The sequence below is a fragment of the Hypanus sabinus genome, chromosome 7 (genome assembly GCF_030144855.1).
Source record: "Hypanus sabinus isolate sHypSab1 chromosome 7, sHypSab1.hap1, whole genome shotgun sequence".
Taxonomy (NCBI): Eukaryota; Metazoa; Chordata; class Chondrichthyes; order Myliobatiformes; family Dasyatidae; genus Hypanus; species Hypanus sabinus.
In genome coordinates this window covers 177,305,599-177,321,968 of record NC_082712.1, presented here as the reverse complement: position 1 = coordinate 177,321,968, position 16,370 = coordinate 177,305,599, and the positions used below count along the sequence as shown (strand labels likewise).

The 16,370-nt window shown below is 42.2% G+C and overlaps 1 protein-coding gene across 8 annotated transcripts in view; it reads left to right on the top strand.

Annotated features, from left to right (window-relative positions):
* LOC132397425 (transcriptional enhancer factor TEF-1) overlaps positions 1–16,370 on the top strand; it is a 296,691-nt gene that overhangs the window by 126,207 nt on the left and 154,114 nt on the right. The gene's annotated exons all lie outside the window — the stretch shown is intronic.

Genomic DNA, 16,370 nt, shown 5'->3' with positions numbered 1-16,370 from the left:
GAGAGGATGTCTTCAGTGGTGGAGTGTCTAGGACCAGAGGACACAGCCTCAGAATAGAGAGACGTCCATTCAGATTAGAGACAAGGAGGAATTTCTTTAGCCAGAGAGTGGCGAATCAGTGGAATTCATTGCCACAGGTGGCTGTGGGGGCCAATTCATTGGGTATATTTAATGTGGAGATTGGTAGGTTCTTGATGAGGCAGGACACCAATGACTACAGGGAAAATGCAGGAGAATGGGGTTGAGAGGGATAATAAATCAGCCATAATGGAATGGCAGAGGTCTAGAAGGGCTGAATGGCCTAATTCTGCTCCTAGCTCTTATAGAGCAGATGGAGTGCTGGCAGCTGAGTTTCCGTCTCCGTGTCTCCCTCTGCTCTTTTATCCTCTCCCTCCCCACCCCCAAAACCCGCCCTGAAGTCAAGCGCCCCTCTGCATAGCTTTCTGATGAGGTAATGGAAAACCAGGGGGAAGACTTTTTCTTTCTGCGTGTGGCGCCTTGCAAATCCAAATAGCGGCAGTTTGCTGCTGTGCACCTGTCATTCTGAGTGAACTGCATTTATATTAAAAAAACAAGTATTGTGTCACAGAGCAAGTCTTGCAGCTGGTGTGAGCAAAGCAAGAGGCCAGATGGGGGGGGGGGGGGGAGAGAGTTGCTTGTTGCAGACCTGCTGGGAGAGAGATCCTGACAATAACAGCAAAATGCATTGAGAATTTAAGCTGTAACTCTTTTAACCTCGGGATGATACTCCGCCTGGGAGATTAATGTCGTCATTCGAGTCCCAATAAAGGAAGAGGGAATTTTAGCTGCTCATGGTTGGCCTAATCTTTTCCAGCTCTGCATTTCAAACATTTAAGCTTTGGCGAGGTGAATGAGGGATAAGCGTACCCTGTGGCGGGGACGGTCAGTGAGGGGCAGATATTTCACACAAAGCATAGAGCAGTACAGTTCTGTTGTGTATTTAATATTTCAGTAATACGAGTAATGTATGTTGATTAATCATTCTTGTTCATTTAAATAATTACAGGTTATATGCATAAATACATGAATCGCATATGTCATCACAGGGTCGCGTGATACGTGCACGACTCGCTTAAAGTAAATGCAAAGTTAGACTCATGTTTTGAACTCCTTTAAATTTGTCTTCCTTTAAATTAGTTTAAAGTTTTAAAGTTACAAAACAACAAATTCCTCATACTCTTACACTCTTACACAGGAATAAAGTCCTAACTTATTCAACCTTTAAGGACCCAGGTCCTCAAATCCCAACACCATCCCAGTAAATTTTCTTTGTAAGGTGGCTGGCATTTAAGAAAATATTACATGATTTGTTACAATTATGCATTTTTTTAGGGTGCAAAGCACAACGGGGCTAAAACATGAAAGAAAGTGATTTATAAATCTGCCAGGAAAAAAAATGGTTTTAAAATTTGACAAAGGATTACCGAGAATTTGATGAAGAGAAAATGGTGTACAAGAATAAACTGGTGAAAAATTTTAAAAGAAAATTTTAAAAACTGTTAGGGTCTTCATAGAAAGATAAAAAAAGAAGAAGAAAAGGCTAGTTAGTAGTACCTTTCTTCCAGATGGAGGCAGGACAACATATAATTGGGGATAACATATAATACTATGGCACAGTACAGGCCCTTTGGCCCACAATGTTGTGCTGACCTACTCCAAGATCAGTCTAACCCTTCCCTCCCACATAGCCCTCCATTTCTCTATCATAGATGTGCCTATCTAAGATTTTCTATCCAAGATTATCTGCCTCTGCCAACACTCTTGGCAGGGCATTCCACAAACCCGCCACTCTGTTTAAAAAGGAAACTACCTCTGACATACCCTCCCCAATCCTAACCCTAACCTTAACCCTAATGTGAGGGATCCTGAGCTGGCGAATTCCGTCCCATGGTGGTACTCCTCCTCCAGCTCTCTATCCCTTTTACCAATCAACTTTCCAGCTCTTAGCTTCATCCTCCCTCTCCTGCCTTCTCCTATCGTTTCAGATCTTCCCCTCCCCCTCCCACTTTCAAATCTCTTTCTGTCTTTCCTTTCAGTTAGTCCTAACGAAGGGTCTCAGCCCGAAACGTCGACTGTGCTTCTCCCAGTAGACACTGCCTGGCCTGCTGCATTCCACCAGCATTTTGTGTGTGTTGCTTGAATTTGCAGCATCTGCAGATTTCTTTGTTTTAAACATATTTTTCTACAGAAGTGGTTTGCCATTGCTGCCTTCTGGGCAGTGACTTTACAAGACAGGTGACCCCAGCCATTATCAACACTCTTCAGAAATTGTCTGCCTGGCGTCAGTGGCTGCATAACCAGGACTTGTGATTTGCACCAGCTGCTCAAACAACCATCCACCACTTGCTCCCACGGCTTCACATGACCCTGATCGGGGGCTAAGCAGGTGCTACACCTTGCCCAAGGGTGACTGCAGTTTTGCGGAGGGAAGGAGCACCTTACACCTCCTTTGGTTGAGACGTATCTCTATCCCACCACTCTATCTATAGCCTTCATGATTTTATATACCTTTATAAGATCTCCTCTCATTCTCCTAAACACAAGGGAGTAAAGTCCTCACCTATTCAACCTTTCCCTATAACTCAAGTCCTCAGATCCCAATGACATTGCTGTAATTTTTCTGTTAAAGTGGCTCATTTACAGAAAGAGCACATGAGTTGCTATAGATATACATCTCTTTAAAACACAAACACACTGCCAGATAACACACAAAAGAAAAAGCCAGGACAAAAATAAAGCGTTCTTGAGGCTTAGGGTGGTTGTAAAAATTAGAGTTATAGACAAGTACTGTGCAGAAACCAGCCCTCTGGCCCATTTAGTCTGTGCTGAACCATTTAAACTGCCAGCTCCCATTGATCTGAACCCGGACCATAACCCTCCATATCCCTACCGTCCATGTACCTATCCAAACTGCTCTTTTAATGTTGGAATCGAGTTTGCATGCACCACTTGTGCTGACAGCTCACTCCACATTATCACCACCCTTGGTGAAGAAGTTTCCCTTCATGTTCCCTTTAAAAGCTTTACCTTTCACCCTTAACCCATGACCTCTGCTTGTAGTTCCATCCAACCTCAGTGGAAAAAGCCTGTATTTACCCTACTTATACCCCTTATAATTTTGTATACCTCTATCAAGTCTCCCGTCAATCTTCTACATTCCAGGAAATAAAGTCCTAACTTATTCCAGCTTTCCAGAACTGACAACATCCTTGTGAATTGTCTCTGTACTCTGTACTCTTTCAACGTTACTTTCATCTTTCCTGTTGATAGGTGGCCAAAACTGCACGCAATGCTCCACATTAAGCCTCACCAACAGCTCATACACCTGCAACATAGCATCCCGTCTCCTGTATGCTGTACGCTGATTTGTGAAGGTCAATGTGCCTCATGAGAATGAACTGGCAGAAAATAAAGATGTTACTGTAAGGATCTTTATAGAAACGACGAACAATGACAAACAGCTTCTTTTCAGATGGAGGCATTTTAACATTTTATGGGGAATGTGGAGATAATGCTGAGATTAAACAAACCCTTTGTGTCTGACTTAATGGAAAGCACAACAATCCTGCTGGAGATACTGCACATTCTTGGGTTGTGTTGGTTGTTAATGCAAATGATGCATTTCACTGTATGTTCAAAGTTCAAAGTAAATTTATGATCAAAGTACATATACGCCACTAGGTACAACCCTGAGTGTTGTTTTCTTGCAGGCATTCACAGTAAATATGAAGAAATGCAACAGAATCAATGAAATTCTTGCACACAAGTGACCCATGTGCAAAAGCCAATAAACTGTGCAAATCCCAAAAGATAATAAATAAGCAGTAAATATTGAGGGCATGAGATGAAGAGTCTTTGAATTAATGAAAGGTTTCAATATACCTGTGAAACATAAATGAATCTGCATTGGCACCAAGGACGTGGTCCAGACGAGCAAGGAAAATAAATTCATATCAATATGTGTGCAAAAGGGAATACTGTTAGAGAGGTTAATGAGCTTGAAAATTAATAAATCCTGAGGAACTAACATGTAGATCTGGAGTTAATGGGGCCTGTTGCTGTCCTTCAGCAGGTCCCTCATTGCTCCAGGTTTCTGTGTCTGCAACCTCCTGTTCCTGCCTGGGGTCCTGGGTTAATGACAAATCTCCATGGCATAAAAAAGGTTGGGAACCCTTGCTCTTTCGAACCTATGATGATTGAGCTAAGAAATAGCAAATAAAATCACAAGGGATTCTGCAGATGCTGGAAATCTGGAGCAACACACAAAATGCAGGATGAACTCAGCAGGTCGGGCAGCATCTATGGAAAGGAATAAACAGTGGTTGTTTCGGGCTGTGGGACCCTCTTTAGGACTGGAAAGGAGCAGGAGAAGAAGCCAGAATAAAAAGTTGGGAGAGGAGGTAGGCTATCTAGAAGGTGTGAGGGGCAGCAGAGTTCACAGTGGGGAAACACTGAGAGAGGGATTCACTGAATTCCCGCGGAAGAGATTTAAACTTCTTTCGGGTCAGCATCCATGGAAGAAATTTTGCAGTGCAGCAGCAAGTATAAACTTGAAATAGTCTGCAGCAGCTGATAGTATCTGTATCAGATTCAAGAAAACAATTATTCCTTTGTTCTTTTTTACGTGTGTACTGGAACTGACATTAAACAATCTTAAATCTAAGTAATATTTGGTGTGGCAAATGTCAGAATTAGTGGTATGTGTAACAGTGATCACAGGAGGCAGACTTGTCTTTAGACTGGACGTTTCAAAGTTATAATAACGGGTGGAAAGTGAACGTTGTCGCAGGAAAGCTACATCCATCATCAAGACCCCCACTCAGGTCTTCTTCTCTTCTCACTGCTGTCATCAGGGAAAAGATACAGGAGCCTCAGGACACACACCACCAGGTTCAGGAACAGTTATTACCCCTCAACCATCAATGTTGAACTGGAGGGAATCACTACACTCAGCTTCTCTTGCCCCAGCACTGAACTGTTCCCACAACCTGTGGACTGTCTTTCAAAGATTCTTCATCTCATGTTCCCAATATTTATTGTCTATTTATTTATTATTATTTGTATTTGAGTACTTTGCTGTGTTTTGCACATTGGGTGTTTGTCTGTTCTGTTGGGCCCGGTCTTTCATTGATTCTACTATAGTTCTTGAATTTACTGTGTATGCCTGCAAGGAAACAAATCTACATGTTGTATATGGTGACATATACTGCATGTACTTTGATAATAAAATTACTTTAAACTTTGTAAGTGAAATGCAAATCTGATAGCGGAGGGGAAGAAGCTGTTCCTGAATCATTGTGTGTGTGTGTGCGTGTGTGTGTCTTCAGGCCCCTTGATGGTAGCATTGGGACAAGGACATGCCCTGTGTGATGACCCTAGCCCTAATCTCAATGCATGTGCTACCTTGAGATTAATTACAGGACAAAATAAAAGCAATATTTTGAACTGCAATGTAAAAATGCATAGAGAAAGTTAAGGATTTGGTGTATATTATCATGAATGCTTTTGACATTTGCCAGCCATCTGTCCACTCTCAATATGTTAATATGTCCAACTGTAGCTTTATCATAAGCCATTGCATTCCATCGGTATGATTAGAAATTGTGCAAGTACACGTGCCCACAGATAGCTCATCCAGAAGCATTGGACATACAAGATAATAATACCAAAGAGACATGGGTTCAGAATCAGGCCCTTCAGCCCATCAAGTCTGCTCCTCCATTCAGTCATGGGGTTCTTATTTTCCCCTTCAACCCCATTCTCCTACCTTCTCCCCATGACCTTTGATGACCTGGTATCAAAAAACTACCAATGTCACTTTAAATCTACCCAATGACTTGGCCTCCACGGCTGTCTGAGGCATTGAATTCCACAGATTCACCACCCTCTGGCTAACAAAATTGCTCCTCATCTCTGTTTTAAATGGATGTCCTTTTATTCTGAGGCTGTGGCCCCTGGTCTTAGACTCCACCACTATTGGAAACACCCTCTCCACAGCCGCTCTGTATTCAATAGGTTTTAATGAGATCCCTCCTCATATGATAACTCCTCTTCTTGGGATCATTCTTGTCGACCTCCTCTCCGATGCCAGCATCACTCACCTGTGAGGTAGTTACCTGCACATGTTTACAAAGTACAGAAAGGCCAGTCAGCCCAACTCAGCCACAGTGTGGACTAATTCCACGCCATTCTCCACCGACTTGCTTTCATCAGCTATGACATGAAAATTATTGTTGTGCGGCAACCGTACAATGCAAAAACAGAATTACTATAAGTTACAGAATAAATAGTACAAAATAGGAAGTGCTCATGGATTGTTTGGAAATCTGATGGCAGAGGGGAAGAAACTGTCCCTAAAACATTGAGGGACAATCTCCCGTACCTCCTCCCTGATGGTAGTAATGAAGTTCCTTGGTGTCAAGATCTCTGAGGATCTAACCCGGTCCCAACATATCGATGCAGCGGCTATATTTCATTTAGGAGTTTGTGGAGATTTGGTTTGTTACCTACGACACTCAAACTTGTCTGGATGAACTGTGGAGAGCATTCACTGTCTCGTATGGAGGTGGGGGGCAAGCGACTGCACAGGATTGAAAGAAGCTACAGAAAGTTGTGAAAATAGCTTCATCTTGGGTACTAGCCTCCACAATATCCAAAACTTCTTTGCCCCAGAATGGTGCGTCCATTATTAAGGACCTCCATCACTCAGGACATGCCCTCTCATTGTTACCATCAGGCAGGAGGTACAGAAGCCTGAAGGCACACACTCAGCAATTCAGGAACAGCTTCTTCCCCTCTGCCATCCGATTCCTAAATGAACATTGAACCCATGAACACTGCCTCACTTTAAAAAAAAATATTTCTGCTTTTGGACTATATATATAAAAACATACACTGCTGCTGATAAGTTGATAAATTTTATGACATATGCCAATGTTATTAAACCTGATTCTGAAAGAGGACATCAGAATCAGGTTTAATATCACTGGCATGTGACATGAAATTTGTTAACTTAGCAGCAGCAGTTCAATGCAAAACATAATCTAGCAGAGAAAATAAATAATAAATAAAATAAAGCATCATAATAATAAACAGGTAAATCAATTACATATATTGAATAGATTTTAAAAACGTGCAAAAACAGAAATACTGTATATTTTTTAAAAAGTGAGGTAGTGTCCAAAGATTCAATGTCCATTTAGGAATCGGATGGCAGAGGGGAAGAAGCTGTTTCTGAATCGCTGAGTGTGTGCCTTCAGGCTTCTGTACCTCCTACCTGATGGTAACAGTGAGAAAAGGGCCTGCCCTGGGTGCTGGAGGTCCTTAATAATGGACGCTGCCTTTCTGAGACACCGCTCCCTAAAGATGTTCTGGGTACTTCGTAGGCTTGTATCCAAGATGGAGCTGACTAGATTTAAAACCTTCTGCAGCTTCTTTCTTCATGTCCCAGATGATGAGGGTTCTTACGATGGAGGCCATCTCCTCAAGGCCCCACCTCTTGAAGATGTCCTTGATGGCTGCATTAACATCATATCCATGGATCAGCTTGGACGTTAATCTCTGCTCCTTGCAGGTGGATGTGAAAGATCTCTTGTTAATCAGTTTGCAGGAAAGGAGGAGTTAATCCATTTCCCACACAGTATATGACTCTCAATAAATCTATCTGGTTTTTATCTTGCTAGGAGAACAAATTGTGCTCTCTGAATTCAAAACAGATTTAACCACAGTCACACATAAAGATACTGTAAGTTTTAATTCTCAGTGAACCTGTGTTCTACCGAGGCAAAAAAAAAGTTAAGTACTTTCCTCTGTTGAACTGTCATCCATTTATAGTTGATCTGGTTTCTCAGGTTTCCTTGTCCCCAGTGCTTGATTTAAATTTAAAGCTTATAGAGATCAGCCAGGAAGCATGCCCTTCAGCCCATTAAGTTGGTGATAACCATTTACATCTCCCTCTCCTAACAGATTTTATCTTACCCACATTCCCGTTTGCTGCCAAAAGAGTCCACTCTCAGGATGGAGGAGCAGCACACACAAAATGATGGAGGAACTCAGCAGGCCAGGAGCATCTATGGAAAAGAGTACAGTTGAAGTTTAGGGCCAAAACCCTTCATCACGACTCATTAGTAGGGAATAGAGAGAGGAGGAGGGTAATTTTTTTGTACCAGAAAGAGAAATAGATATTCATGCCATCGGGTTGAAAACTATCTAGACGAAATGTAAGGTGTTGTTTTTCTACCCTGACAGTGGCACAAGAGGAGGCCATGGACTGACATGTCAAAACAGGAATGGGAATCAGAATCAAAATGGTTTGCCACTGGAAAGTTCCATTTTTGGCAGATGGAGTAGAGGTGCTTGATGAAGTGTTCCTCCAATCTACAATGGGTCTCACAATGGAGAGAAGGAAGACAAATTGAGAGAATGGACAAAAAATGGCAGATAGAATGTAGTGTGGAGAAGTGTATGGTCATGCACTTTGGCAGAAGGAATAAAGGCATAGACCTTTTTCTAAAAGGGTGAAAAGTCAGAAATCAGAGGTGCAAAGGGACGGGAGTCTTTATACAGAATTCTTGAAAGGTTAACTTGCAGGTTGAGTTGGTGGTGAGGGAAGCAATGTTAGCATTAATTTCGAGAGGATGAGAATGTGCATAAGGATATGATGCTGAGTATTTATAAGACACTGGTGAGGTCTCACTTGGAGTATTGTGAGCAGTTTTGGGCTCCTTATCTAAGAAAGGATGTGCTGGAATTGGAGAGGGTGCAGAGGAGATTCATGAAAATGAACCCAGGAATGAAAAGGTTAACGTATGAGGAGTGTTTGTTGGTCTAGGTGTGTACTCGCTGGAGTTTAGAAGAATGAAAAGCGATCTCATTGAAACGTATTGAATATTCAAAGGCCTAGATAGAGTGGTCATGGAGAAGATGTTTTCTATGGTGGGGGAGTCTAGGACCAGAGGATGCTGCCTCAGAATACAAGGGCATTGCTTTAGAATAGAGATGGGGAGGAATTTCTTCAGCCAGAGGGTGGTGAATCTGTGGAATTCATTGCCACAGGCAGCTGTGGAGGCCAAGCCATTGGGTATATTTAAAGCGGAGTTTGATAGGTTCTTGATTAGTCAGAGCATCAAAGGTTAGACCATAAGACAAAGGAGCAGAATTAGGCCATTCCATAGCGGTTGATCCCGGATCCCGCTCAATCCCATACGCCTGCTTTATCACCATATCCTTTGACGGTAATGGGGAGAAAGAGTAGTGTTGAGATGAATAATAAATCTGCCATGATGGAATGGTGGAGCAGACTTGATGGGCTAAATAACCTAATTATGTTTGTACGTCTTATAGTCAATACTGAATTATATCGGGCTCTTCATTGGCTGACTTCCACGTCGTTATTGTAGAGGAAACTGTCCAAGGAATATTGTATGTGTCATCTAGGAACCTTTCACCAATCATACCTCTTTCTGAGTTCCCTATTGCATCAAGGTTCACTCGTTCCTCCTTTCTGTCCTCTGTCCAAGTCTTCTACTGTTCCAGCCCTGTGTAGATTGGCCTTCTGATGCCTCTCATCACAATGCACACAGATTCTGTACCTGACCGATGGTTTCTCACTGCTGTGAACACTTTGTAGAAAATAAATTATAACCCTTGAATTTACAGATGAATGTAGATCAATGCACTCAAAATTGACGGAGGAACTCAACAGGTGAAAGAGTATGTATGCAAAGGAATAAACAATCAACAATTCGTGCTGAGGAACTTCCTCTGGGCCGAAAGTGTAGAATGGAGTTGAGTCCTGATAAACGGTCTCAGCCTCAAATGCCATCCGTTTATTCCTTTTCATACATGCTGCCTGACCTGCTGAGTTCCTCCTGCATCTATATGTGTTACTCTGGATTTCGGGCATCTGCAGAATCTCTTGTGTTATTGAAGAATGTGTCAGGGCTCAAAACTAATGCAGTAGATTACAGTAAATTGGGACACATCGAGACCAGTAGATTTTGACCTAATTAAGCGGCTGTCCCAATTAGCCAAAGTTTCAAGGAAATAGTTAAAAAGGTATAAAAATGAAATTATGTATTGAAACAAAATACAGAACAAATTAGAACACTACCAATGCTACCACAGTACTATAAAACTATACAGTCTGCCCTCCTTATCCGTGAGGGATTGGTTCCGGGACCCCTCGCGGATACCAAAATTCACGGATGCTCAAGTCCCTAATTCAACCTGTTTCAATGCGGTGAACCTTAGGATCCAGCGGAACCGCAGACCTTGTTTAACCTGTGCGTTGGACCTTAGGATCCAGCAGCAGAGATCTGAATCCGCAGTGTTTCTGTTCATGAGAATAATCACGAATACGATTGAAAATAAAGTGGAAATAATAAAGTGATCGGAAAGAGGTGAAACGCCATCGGTCATTGTAAAAGCGTTTGGCTACGTCGGTCAACGATCCGAACAATTTTAAAGGTTAACGTGAGAAAGGCTCTGCCCCGATAAAAGCTATAATTATTACTAAGCAACGCAATGGTTTAATTATTGGGTTTTGGGGTTTTGGTTATTGATCCTCCACATCAACCTGGCACGGTGGAGAACGCGCTCGGGGACAATCTGTCCCGAGTCCCAACAACTTCCGTTCCTGAGTCCGGTGCTGAAACACACGTTCTTAAACGTTTTATATGCATAGAAAGGTAAAATATATACTATACACAAAGGCAAACATTTGACTAACTGACACTAAATAATACCGGATGTACCTGTTCCGACTTACTTAGTAAGAGAACTTCCGATTTTTTTCGATCCCGATCCACGTTAACCCACGCACGTCCTCCCATATACTTTAAATCATCTCCAGATTACTTATAATACCTAATACAATGTAAATGCTACGTTAAATGGTTGTTATACTGCATTGTTTAGGGAATAATGACAAGAAAAGAAAGTCTGTACATGCTTGAACAACAAGTGCTGGAAGAGCACTTCCGGGTTTTCGTGATTTGCGGTTGGTTGAATTCGTGTATGCGGAATTCGTGGATAAGGAGGGCCAACTGTATTAGTTCCTAATAGTTATTGATGGACGAGTTCATCCAGTGTCCGCTCCCATGTCCACTCTATGTAGGCCCTTCAATATTCGATAGGTTTCAATGAGATTCCCCCGTAATTCTTCTAAACTGCAGCAAGTACAGGTCCAGAGCCATCGATCGCTCCTCACATGTTAACCCTTTCATTCCAGATTCATTCTCATGAACCACCTCTGGACCTTCTCCAATGCTAGCACATCTTTCTTAAATATGGGGTCCAAATCCATTTCTTTTAAAGCCAACTTTTAGCAGTGTCAGATGGCAGTTACTTTGTTAAAATGTTAATGTCTTTAGTCGTCAGTAGCCTGTCCAAAATTTTCATGCTGTGTAAATATTTCTGCCCATCTGCTATGCAGTTGGTTTGGAGCTTACTATTAAATCTGTGCCTGTGCTCAAATGGCATTTGTCCGCAGCTAAGTGTATAGTTTTCTGAAAGAAATGAGCCATGTACAATCTTCTTTGTCATTCATTGAAGTTATAAGTGCAGACGTTTTGAAACAACACAATTTTTGTTCTCCTATTCCTGACACAAAGTCGCCAAAGTTATTCATCATCATTCTTATGTGCCATGTCGTAGGACGTGGGGGATCATGGTCTTTTTGACCATGATTGCTCTTGGCAATTTTTTTCTGCAGAAGTGGTTTGGCATTGCCACCTTCTGGGCAGTGTCTTTAGAAGACATCACCAGTACTTTTCAGAGATTGTCTGCCTGGCATCAGTTGTCTCATAACCAGGACTTGTGATATGCACCAGCTGCTCATATGACCATCCACCACCTGCTCCCATGGCTTCACATTGCCCTGGTTGGGGGCAGGGGCTAAGCAGGTGCTACACCTTGGCCAAGGGTGACCTTACACCTCCTTTGGTACAGGCATATCTCCACCATGTTGCCATAGTGCAGGCGTTTACAAGAAAATATTCAAAGTAAATTTATTACCAAAGTGCATATTTATGGCCATATACTTGCCTGAGATTGACTTTCATACACAGTGGAACAACAGAATTAATGAAAAATTCCACACTAAGATTGACAAACAATCAATGTGCAAAAGAAGACAATCTCTGCAAATCTAAAATCCATAAGTAAATAAATAAAAAATACGAAGAACATGATTTGTAGAGTTGGTGAAAGTGAGTTCATGGATTGTGGCATCAGCTCAGAATTGCGGTGAGTGAAGTTATTACCCACACTGGCAATAACTGTTCCTGAACCTGGTGGTGTTGGACCTAAGTCTCCTGCCCAAAGGCAGCAGCGAGAAGAACACTGGAATGTGAGGAGTCCTTGAAGATTGACGTTGCTTTTCTGGGGTGGCACTCCTTGTAGATGGAGAAAGTTACAGAATAGAATTTACACTTGTTCAGTTGTTCATATGCACTTGTTTAGTGTGTGCATTTGTGCATGAACACAGTTGTGTTGACACAAGAAAATGGAGACATTGGAATCTGGATTAGGAAAGGAGCTGCTGGAGGAACTCAGGATAAGCAGGGAAATAAGCAGTCGATGTTCTGGGTTGAGAGAGTAGACGGGAGGTGGCCAGTGTAAAGAGGGGATGGGGGGGGGGGGAGAACAAATTCACAGCAGTGTGAAACCATGGTGGCTCAAATCTTCAGGTACAGAATCTGTGTGCATTGAAATGAGGTAATAAGAGGCCAAAAGATTCAAGATAATTGAATGATATTCCCTGCACACAAGGAGGATTATTAATTGCTACCCCGGATCTGATGCAGCACAAAAAAAGAAACAAAATAATTTTTAAAAATCAATAAATATAAATATATATATTGATTGTATATCTATAAAGTGATGCTAGGCACAGGAGTGTCTGTACACAAGGTGACTCTGACAGGAAATGATAAAGTAGTGGTGGTTGGGGGTGTGGAGGGGTCGGTTAGTGGGTGGAGGTGTTGATCAGCCTCACTGCTTGGGGAAAGTAACAGTTTTTGAGTCTGGTGGTCCTGGTGTTGATGCTACATAGCCGTCTCCCGGGTGGTTGAGTAATGCAGAGGCCTGGATCAGCAGGAAAACTTGGGGTGAGTATGGACATGAGTGGACCTTGAATTGAAGGTGATGCAAAAGACATCTTATGAAGGGAAGGATTATGAAATTGTGAAAGGTGTTTGGATTTTACATGCAGTAATTTTTTGTTTAGAGATGCAGGATCTCTAACAGATGGAACCATCCCTTCCAGCCCAACGAGCCATGCCACCCAGTTACACCCATGTGAACAATTAACTTACTAACCCCTTACATTTTTGGAATGTGGGTGGAAACTGGAGCATCCAAAGGAAACCCACATGGTCACAGGGAGAGTGTATAAATTATTTACAGACAAATAGGGAAAGAACAGGCAAGTGATAGATGGAGCGGGGAGTGTCTGATTCTAGGCCATCTGATGGAAACTGGGTTGGTAGCAAAGTGACTTTGGAGGAAGTGTGTGTTTATTCAAGGACTTTAATAGTGTATGACTCATGCAGGTGAGAGAAAAATGTGCATTTGGTCATTATCTTGGTTCAAGCCCAACTTGCAAACTATCCTTCCAGGAAAATGAGGGGAAAATGTGATGATTTGGATTAATTTTTCAGAGTCCCAATGAGGCAGCTTTTCCTAAAAGTGTTAAAGACCATAAGTAAGAAGACGACTTTTAAAAAATTTGAAAATATTCTGTGGTCTATGCAGTCATAGAAAAGTTCAGCATGGAAAACAGGCCTTTTGTCCCATCCAGTGTGTGCTGAGCCACTTAAACTGCCTACTCCCATCAACCTGCACTGGGACCATAGCCCTCCGTACCCCTACCATCCATGTACCTTAAACTTTGAAATCGAGCTTGCATGCATCACTTGCGCTGGTAAGAGGCTCCATACTCTCGCCACCCTCTGAGTAAAGAAGTTTCCCCTCATGTTCCCCTTTAACTTTTTACCTTTCACTGTTAACCCTTGACCTCTAGTTGTAGTCCCACTTATCCTCAGTGGAAAAAGCCTGCTTGCATTTACCTTGTCTACATAGGGTATAGATAGGGTAAATACCTTGAATTTTATTCTGCTTTTAGCAAGTTTTTGATTTTGAAGCAGTTTAAATTCAAGAAAAATGCTGCTTTCACAGTCAATGACTGAGCACCTGTCACTAAGCAATAATGGTAAGAAGGTTGCGGTTATATCCGATGTTGATGAGGCTTCACTTGAGATATTGTGTAGTGGCTTGGTCCCCTGTAATAGTAAAGATATTATTAAGCTGGAAAGAGTGCAGAAAAGATTTACCAGGGCATTGCCTCGACCTGGGAGCCTAAATTACAAGGAGAGGTTATGTCAATGAGGATTTTATTACCTGGAGCATAGGAGATGGAAGGGTGTCCTAGTAAAGGAATAGTAGATTCCTCTTAATTGGGACACTTTGGGACCAGTACATTTTGGCTCAATTAAGGGACTGCCCCAATTAGCCAAATCTTCATGTTAAGTTAAAAAGGTATATTAAAAAAAGAAAACTACCATTTAACTGAGTAAAAAATTATGTGTTTAAATGAAATACAGAGCAAGTTGGACCACTGTCAATACCACTGCAGGACTATAAAACTGTATAATGTCCTGATAGTTATGAACTGAGGAATTCATCCAGTGATCTTTTGATTGACTGTAAATGAACAAAATCAGTACAGATATGTAGTGTAGGTAATGGACAGCCTTCATATAATGCTTTCGACAATTGCATCCTCCAAGTCATTTTCATTGTAACAGTCAAGATGATTGTCGATGTCTTCAAAGTCTTCATAGGTCCTAACTTGTTAAAGTAGTCGAGTTGTTTTATTTTCACGCCCAGCTGTTTCTGGCATCTTTAAGTCTGAATGCTTGAAACTGCAGTGAGCAAGAGAGTTCTGAATTGTCTTACTGCTTATTTTTCACCAACTATCAGTGACAAAAATCACTGCTTTTTGACTAGAAACACACACAACTATGCTGCACCATGCTTAGAGCAAACATAGTTGGTGAAGTGTCAAACGGCCACACAACAGTCTCGTTCCAGTTAAGCAGCATAGTGCCCCAAATAAATGAATCCTGGCTACCTTCTCAATTAGTTTGTTCTTTATTAATAAATGGCTGTCCCGATTAACCAGTGGTCCAATTAATCCACTGTATATAATATCATGAGGGACATAGGCAAGGTAAAAGCACATAGTCATTTTCACTGGGAGGGGCTAAAAACACGAACCATTAGGTTTAAGATAAGAAATGAGAGATTTAAAAGGAGGCATCTTCTTTACAAAAGGAATGAGCTGCCAGAATCAGTGGTTGAGAAGGGCACATTAGTAACATTTAAAACACCATTTAGATAATTAGATGGAAAGGAGAGGTGTAGAGGGCTCTGGGCCAAACGTGGCCAGCTGGGACTAGCTCGCTGGGCGACACCGCTGGCTTCGACTGGGTGGACTGAGGGGCCTGTTTCTGTGCGGTATGACTCTTGCAGGTGACATCACTGTATTTGGTGTGATAACAACTAATGACAAGATGGAGTTCAGGGAGGAGAGAGAGCCTGGTGTCAAGGCAGATCTTTCCCTCGGTGATCATTGACCTGAGGAAGTGGTGCAGAGTACAGTGTACATGCCCCTCTGCGTATCGGCTGGGATGAGTTGGAGGCAGTTGACAGCTTCAGGTTCTGAGGTGTAAGTATCACTAGTAAGCTTGTCCTGGTTCAACCATGTAGACCCTTTGGCCAGTAAAGCACACCAGCACCTCTACCACGTCTACAAGGAGTACTGTCGTAGGAAAGCAGAATCCATCATTAAGGACCCCCACTATTCAGGCCATGCTCTCTTCTCACAGCTGTCATCAGGAAGAAGGTACAGGAGCCTCAGCACCCAAACCACCAAGTTGAGGAACAGTTACTACCCCCCCGGCCCCCCCCCCCCCCAACCATGAGGAGCCTGAACCAGTGGGAATAACTTCACTCACCACAACACTGAACTGATTGCACAACCTTTGGATTCACTTTCAAAGGCTCTTCAATATTGTCTGTTTATCTGTATATCATTTTGATTTTTTTTGTATTTGCAGTTTGCTTTGCCTGTTGGTTATTTATGTAGCTTTCCATTGATTCTATTATGTTGCCTACTGTGAATGCCCACAAGAAAATGAACCTCAGGGTTGTATATGGTAACATATGCACTTTGATAATAAATTAACCTTGAACTTCCTTAGAAGGCTAAGAAAATTCGGCATGTTGCTGTTGGCCCTCATCAATTTGTACTGATGCTCCGTAGAGTGCCTCCTGACTGGATGCGT